Source organism: Hesperophylax consimilis, chromosome 17 (genome assembly GCF_061612785.1).
Source record: "Hesperophylax consimilis isolate HC1 chromosome 17, BYU_Hcon_1.0, whole genome shotgun sequence".
Taxonomy (NCBI): Eukaryota; Metazoa; Arthropoda; class Insecta; order Trichoptera; family Limnephilidae; genus Hesperophylax; species Hesperophylax consimilis.
Window position 1 is genome coordinate 33,262,402 of NC_142852.1, and position 7,493 is coordinate 33,269,894.

The window sequence follows — 7,493 nt, forward strand, 5'->3', positions numbered from 1 at the left end:
GACATTGCAGGTCACTATGCGTTAACAGTAAGTAATCATTAGGCCGGAGCGACATTGCATGTAACTATGCATTAACAGTAAGTAATCATTAGGCCGGAGCGACATTGCATGTAACTGTGGTGATCTGCCGTGCCGATCACTCAGATAAGATGTAAATAATAGTCGTTTGGATACTCCATACTATTTGGTTTATTTAGTATTTATACTAATGGACAGTATTCGAGATGTTATTGCAAAGAGAGGACGAGTTACAAAAGACACGCCTTTTTATACGTCTCTGTCATGCTGTCTCACTCAGATATGCCTGTCTCTTTCATACCGACAGACATACGTTCACCACATCCCTCCACACTTAAATCAGCAGACAGTAACACAACATGATTATCATAATAATAATTATAAAACATACATACACATATTTAATTATTATTTTACAACATTTTCTTTTATTTTATTTATAACCATGTTCATTCGGGAGTTGACTGCTGCTTATTATGATTTCTCTGTCCTTGGTCGAAGGCGCTCCTTCCAGCTCCCCGACGTTGACGCCACGGGTTCACTGGAGCTGGAAGGAAAAAGAGGGTCACCCATTAGATTGTCACCCGAAACAAAGTCGGAGACATCGAACTCATCGAACGATAGCCTCCTCGTCTCAGACTCTAATACTAGGCTTCTTTTCCCATGATACACACAGTTTGGACAATTGATCAAAATGTCTTTTCCAGTACATGATTTTATCATTCAATTTAACCTCAATTAAATATAGTTTATTTCCCAAACGTTTATGTACTTTCCCTGGTACCCACTTATCATTGTTTTGGTCTCTAAAATCCCTAACCATAACTTTCTGATTAATCTTAAAATTCGTAGATACTTTGTTATTCCTTTTATAATAGAATTTCTGATTTTCCTGACATTTTGACATTTTCATTTTGGTATCTTTATCAATCACATTTTCCTTTACCTTCCCCCCTCTAGGTATAAAATTATTCAAATTTGACCTTAACCTTCTACCAAACATTACAACTGCTGGCTCTAACCCTGTTGTACAGTGTGGTGCATTCCTATAATCTGTGAGAAAACATTCTAACTTCTCATTATAACCTGACTGAAATTTTTTTTCTAACAATATTTTCTTTAAAAAATTTTTACACGTTTTGACTGCATTCTCTGCCAATCCATTTGATTGAGGATGATTTATAGGTGTTGTTAAATGTTTAATGCCATTTCTCTCGCAAAACTGTTTAAAGTCTGCTGACATGAATGCTGCTCCATTATCAGAAACTAAGGTTTGTACACTACCGAAATAACTGAATAATCTCTTTAAGATTTTAATGGTATTATCTAAGTTAGGTGAATTTACTTCCACGCAATCCAACCATTTTGAGGTTGAATCTATGATTACCAAAAAATATTTATTTCCGATAGGCCCTACGTAATCTATATGAACCCTACTCCAAATTTCTTCCGTTATCGGCCATGGAGTTAACTCACTCTTGGGTTGAGATGGTTGAATTTCCGCACAACTTCCACACTCTCTAACTAAAAATTCAATTTGACTGTCAATCCCTGGCCACCAAAAATAGCCTCTAGCTAGCCCTTTCATCTTGGCAATCCCTAGATGAGATCTATGCAATAAGCTTAATATCTTATCCCTTAAACTTATTGGAATTACTAACCTATGGTTCCAGAAAATACAATCATCAATTATTGATAAATCGTTCCTTTTTATCCAATAAATCCATTTGCAATCATCCTTATTGACTTTATTTGGCCACCCTGTTCTAAGATATTTTTTTATCTCTAATAATAATTTATCCGTATTAGATTCTGCTTTAACTTCCTCAACATCTATTGGCATCTCGCTATTATTTTTGAATAAACACAAAATTCTTGAATCAAAGTTATTATTTTCCTCAACAGGATCTCCTACAGGTACGCGAGATAAGTAATCCGAACAATTTAATGTTGATTTTACGTATTGAACTTTATAATTGAAAGATGAGAGAATTACACCATAACGTTGTAATCTATTACAAGTTAAAACAGGAATTCCTTTTTTCTCACCAAAAATTCTACATAAAGGTTCATTATCTATTTCTAGAATAAATTCCCTTCCGTAAATGTACTCGAAAAACTTCTTAAAAGCAAACACAATTGCACAAGCCTCGAGGTCTAAAATTGAATATTTCTTTTCCGCTTCTGTCAGTTTACGAGAAACAAAAGAAATAGGTCTTTTTAAATTATTTTCATACACATGTAAAATTTGTTGCACCCAAACCTTTCGTTGAGGCGTCCGTAACTACCTTCAAAGTAACATTTGGATCGTAATGTGCTAACACTCGATTATCACATAAAATTAATTTTATTTTATTAAAAACTTTTACGCAATCTTGATTAAAATCAAAATTCGTATTTTTTTCAATAATTTGTGCAAAGGATCTAATAACATAGACATATTTGGCACAAAAGATCGGTAAAAATTTACCATTCCTAAAAAACTGCGTAGCTCTGATAAATCTTTTGGTTGCGCGACTTTACTAATTGCGTTCGTTTTATCTTCCATAGGTTTAATCCCTTCCTTCGAGATTTCAAACCCTAAGAAACATACCGATGAAGCGTTAAAATTGCACTTTTGAATATTTACGCACAAACCGCAATCTTTTAACCTATTAAGAACTGCATTTAAGTTAGCATTATGTTCCTCTATCGTTTCTCCTGTAACCATAATATCATCCAGGAAAACCGCTGTTTTCTTCAAACCTTGTAGACATGAAGCTATAGTTCTACAAAATATTGCCGGTGCACTGTTAATCCCAAACACTAGCCTAGTGAATTTAAATAATCCTAAATGTGTAGAAATCGTAGTATATTCCATACTTTCTTCGTCTAGTTCCAACTGTAAATAAGCTTGACGTAAATCAATTTTTGAAAATATTATTCCGCCCGAAATTTGTGATAATAAAACTTCTATCTTTGACATGGGATATTTTTCAACAATCAATTGTGGATTCACAGTACATTTATAATCCCCGCAAATTCTAATGCTTCCATCGCTTTTAACTACGGGCACGATAGGAGATGCAAACTTGCTATAACTAATCGGAACTAAAATTCCCTCTTCCTGTAAACGGTTCAATTCCGTTTCAACTTTCGCTTTCAAAGCGAAAGGAATACTTCTCGGATTGCAGAATTTTGGTTCTGCATTTTCTTTCAATTTTAAATGAACTTTAAATTTATTGAATCTACCTAGTTTACTTGAAAATACCTCCGGATATTTACGCACTAACGTATCGATACTATTATTGTTTACGTCATGAATATTATGCGTGAGTATTTCACTTTTCAACTGTGAAGAAACCGTCTCGAAACCCGTAAAACCAATGTTAAATTCTTTTACGAAGTCTCTACCTAGCACAGTGGTTGAACCATCCTTTACAACACAAAATTCCATTATTTTAGTAATACCATTGAAATTAATTGACAAAATTAACCATCCAAGTAACTGTAACTTACAATTATTGTAACCCTTCAGGGTTAAATTCTTCGGCTTTAATTGTACATCTTTAAAATGTTCCCAATAATCTTTATCCGATAGGATCGATATTCCTGCACCCGTGTCAAATAATCCTTTTATGATGATACCGTTATTAACTTTTAACGATAAATAAATGGGATCGGTATTTCTTGTTAACCTTGAATTTATTTCACTTGAATTCACAAACACAGATGAAACTTCCTCCCGTTTTTTTTCGCGACAATTTTTACTAAAATGTCCCTTGTTTTTTCAATTAAAACACGTCACGTTTTTTAATCTACAATTACCGGAATCATGATTATTTAAATTACAATATTTGCACTTCAACTGTTGTATACGTTCTACTGATTTCTTTCTGGGAATTGTAACATTTTTGTCTTTCGCCCGCGCCGGTGAAGTAGAATAATTCCTACCTGCACTACTATTAAAATTTTGCTTATTTCTAGAAATAAGCCCGACACTCTCGGATTTAATACACGTAATATTTTTATGAAATGAATCCATTCCCGATGCGCACTCTAATGTACTTTTTAAAGTCAGCTTCTCTGCATCTAAAAATATTTTTTTCTTTAATACGACCTTCTAATAAACCAGTCACAAAAATATCTTTTAAGTTTTCTTCCAGTCTGCTTTCAAATTTGCAGAATCTTGTTAGACAACGTAACCTAGCTATATAATCATTTATAGATTCCCCGACTTTTTGTTTCGCTGCAAAAAAATTTCCACGTTCCTTAAACACATTCTTTGAAACACCAATGTGGTTTCCTAATAACAAAAATATATTTTCAACCGATAATTCTGTTATTTTTTTTGGAAAACATAAATCTATCAGTAGATTAATCGTGTCTGTGTGTAGGTGGGATATTAAAACCGCCCTCTTTTTATCCTCGGATTTAAATTTGTCATCATTGACGAGGATCAACTGCTCAAACTGTAGCACGAACGTCTCCAGCCCGTCCCTAAGGTGACAAAACCTGGGTAAACCCACTCCCTCCATTTCCACACAGATTACCAATAATCAGAAAAAACAACAACAAACAGCACTCAACTCACGAATCTGATGATTGATGCTGCCGCCGATCGCCGCCCTTCCGCGTCCGACCGTCTTCTGGCTCCGTCCGGATTCCTGGTCGTCCTTCTCGTCCGGTCACCACCGCCACGCCTTCCCGTGTCGGCTCCCGGTACAAGCTGCCTGGATCCGTTTTTCATCCGGTTTCTCGGCTGCTGATTCCTTGAGCTCAGCGCCTTGAATCTCCTCACCAGTTCCTTGCCTTGATGCTCCTTCAATGTCCGATACTGTCCGTGAAGCTGCCCCCAAATTTTTTTTTTTTTATGCGACAATAATCCCTTCCGCGGTGCTCGGTGGGATTATAACCAAACTATGGTTCTTTCAGCTGCGCCTACTGTGGTTCTTCCTCCAGGAAGAATTTAATGGCTGATCAATTGTCCTACCGGCTGCGCCAACTGTAGTTCTTTCAGCTGCGGCTACGGTTCTTCCTCCAGGAAGAATTTTGCGGCCGTTCAGCTTCCTTTTTCGGCTGCGCCAACTGTGGTGATCTGCCGTGCCGATCACTCAGATAAGATGTAAATAATAGTCGTTTGGTTACTCCATACTATTTGGTTTATTTAGTATTTATACTAATGGACAGTATTCGAGATGTTATTGCAAAGAGAGGACGAGTTACAACAGACACGCCTTTTTATACGTCTCTGTCATGCTGTCTCACTCAGATATGCCTGCCTCTTTCATACCGACAGACATACGTTCACCACAGTAACTATGCGTTAACAGTAAGTAATCATTAGGCCGGAGCGACATGGCAGGGAACTATGCATTAACAGTGTGTTATCATTAGGCCGGAGCGACATTGCAGGGAACTATGCATTAACAGTAAGTAATCATTAGGCCAGAGTGACATTGCAGGTAACTATTTTATAGATTTGTGAATAGCAAAACAGACGCCTCATATCATCCATATTATCTTAAAAATACTTTAAAAGTTGTCTCTTTTTGTCTTTCTACGGAAAATTGTAAGTGTATGAATAAAAAAAGTGTAGGTACATTAAAAAAAATTGTTCAGTTTTATGCTCAATCAACAAAACAATGAAAGTGAATAACATCGTTGTGTAATATATTTATGTGTAATTTATTTGTTATTGATAGTTAAATAAGTGAAAATGTAATTTTCTTTTTTATCTAGAATAAAAATAATTTTAAAAAATCATGGATTTCGCTCTTTTTTGGGAAATCCGTCAAATATAAAATGTTCATAAAATTCAGTATCTTGATTGAACATTTGTGTGTTTTATGAAAATCTTTTTGAGATTTTGTCAAAATATTGGATTAAACGAGAATTTCTTAGCACAGGGGAGGCAAACCGGGTAACATCGTTCTTAGCACAGGGGAGGCAAACCGGCTAACATCGTTCTTAGCACAGGGGAGGCAAACCGGCTAACATCGTTCTTAGCACAGGGGAGGCAAACCGGCTAACATCGTTCGATTGCTTTTTGCTAAAGCTTCCACCGAGAGCAAACCAGCGTGAATATTTTTTATTTATCAATAAACGTTTTGTAATTTATTTTAATAATTGATGTATTATTTTGAGGCAACGTGACCTACCTGGTCGTTCTATTAGAAGGAGACTGACTGAGGCCACGTGAACTACCTAGTCGTTCTATTAGAAGAAGACTGGCTGAGGCCACGTGGGCAACGCCGGGGACTTCAGAAAGTTGTAAATAAATCATGATTTCCTGTTCATTATTTATTTTTATTTTTTTCATTTAAAAATATATTTCTTTTATACAGGGTGTCCGCGGGTAAAGTGCAGTTACTTCGGGGGGGGATTCTACATGATCGTAGGAGTAAAAAAGATAAATAACTTTTTCCGAAATTCCAATTTTTTATTTTTCATACAAAAAGACATACCTGCTAAAAAGCCATAGTGTAGGTGCAAACTTACCCGATAAATTCGCAAGTGTGAACGTGGCAACGTTGCATATTTGTGAGTGGCGCGTATCCATGGAAACCGCATGTGAATTGTAAACAATAACAACACAGAGTTCGCTGTATGTTTTGATATTTTACCAAATTCAAAAAGAGAACTGCACTAAAATCACGTTACACTTTTTATTATAAAAAATATTAATAACTCATTGAACACTTAACTAATTTCATCGCTTTTTACTAATAGGCCACTTGCATCATATTTTTTAATTTTTTTTTCCGGTTAAGGAAAATATTCTAAGACATTCTGTATTATTATTTTTTTTTTTAATCGTATTTTTGAAACCCCGGGGATTTTTTGAAAATTTCAATCCTAAAAATCAGACCTTTTTTTATAAACCGGAAAGACGGGACATAATTTTATAGGTGAGAAAAAACAATGATTACATAGCCGAAAATCATTTTTAAAAAAAGAACGTTTTCCACACGAATGACACAGCAGAATAACGAGGCATACCAAAAATATTACATCTCATAAATATTTTTTTCCTTGATCCATCTTATTGATCATAAATCATTATAATGTACAACGTCTATATTAATAAATCCAATGTAATATACTTGTACTTGTAAATTATAATAATAATAAGAATATTATAAAATTTGATTTTGATAAAATCAGCACCATAACCATTATACCTCTAAAACACGTACCGACATCTAAATTGTACGGGGTTCTCTTCACATCTGTCAAAAATTCAAACCAAATGAAAAGTTCGTAGAGAACAAACAATAAATCTAGTGAACGAATTCAAAAATTCTTAGATAAATTAAATTTTCAAAGTTGTTTACTCCGCCCGTCAAATGTTGTGACACATTACATTCAAAGCACGATTTACTAATAGCGGGGGGTGCAGGAGGGGGTGCGGGGGACAGTTTACCAGCTGACCTACTGAATTCGGGTGCCGGGGGTAGCGGGGATTAGTTACCATGGGGGCGCGGGATGTAGAT

The 7,493-nt window shown here is 35.4% G+C and overlaps 1 long non-coding RNA gene across 2 annotated transcripts; it reads right to left on the minus strand.

The window, feature by feature from the left end:
* Window positions 1–219: 219 nt before the first annotated feature.
* On the minus strand, window positions 220–5,176 carry LOC149416459 (uncharacterized). Of its 2 annotated transcripts, none has more exons than XR_016303705.1 (2): window positions 4,592–5,176; window positions 220–565 (listed from the first exon to the last, which is right to left on the minus strand). It is a non-coding gene; the product is annotated as an uncharacterized LOC149416459 (long non-coding RNA). The 2 variants fall into 2 exon arrangements; XR_016303706.1 differs by lacking the exon at window positions 4,592–5,176 and adding an exon at window positions 3,517–4,169.
* Between the last annotated feature and the right edge of the window lie 2,317 nt (window positions 5,177–7,493).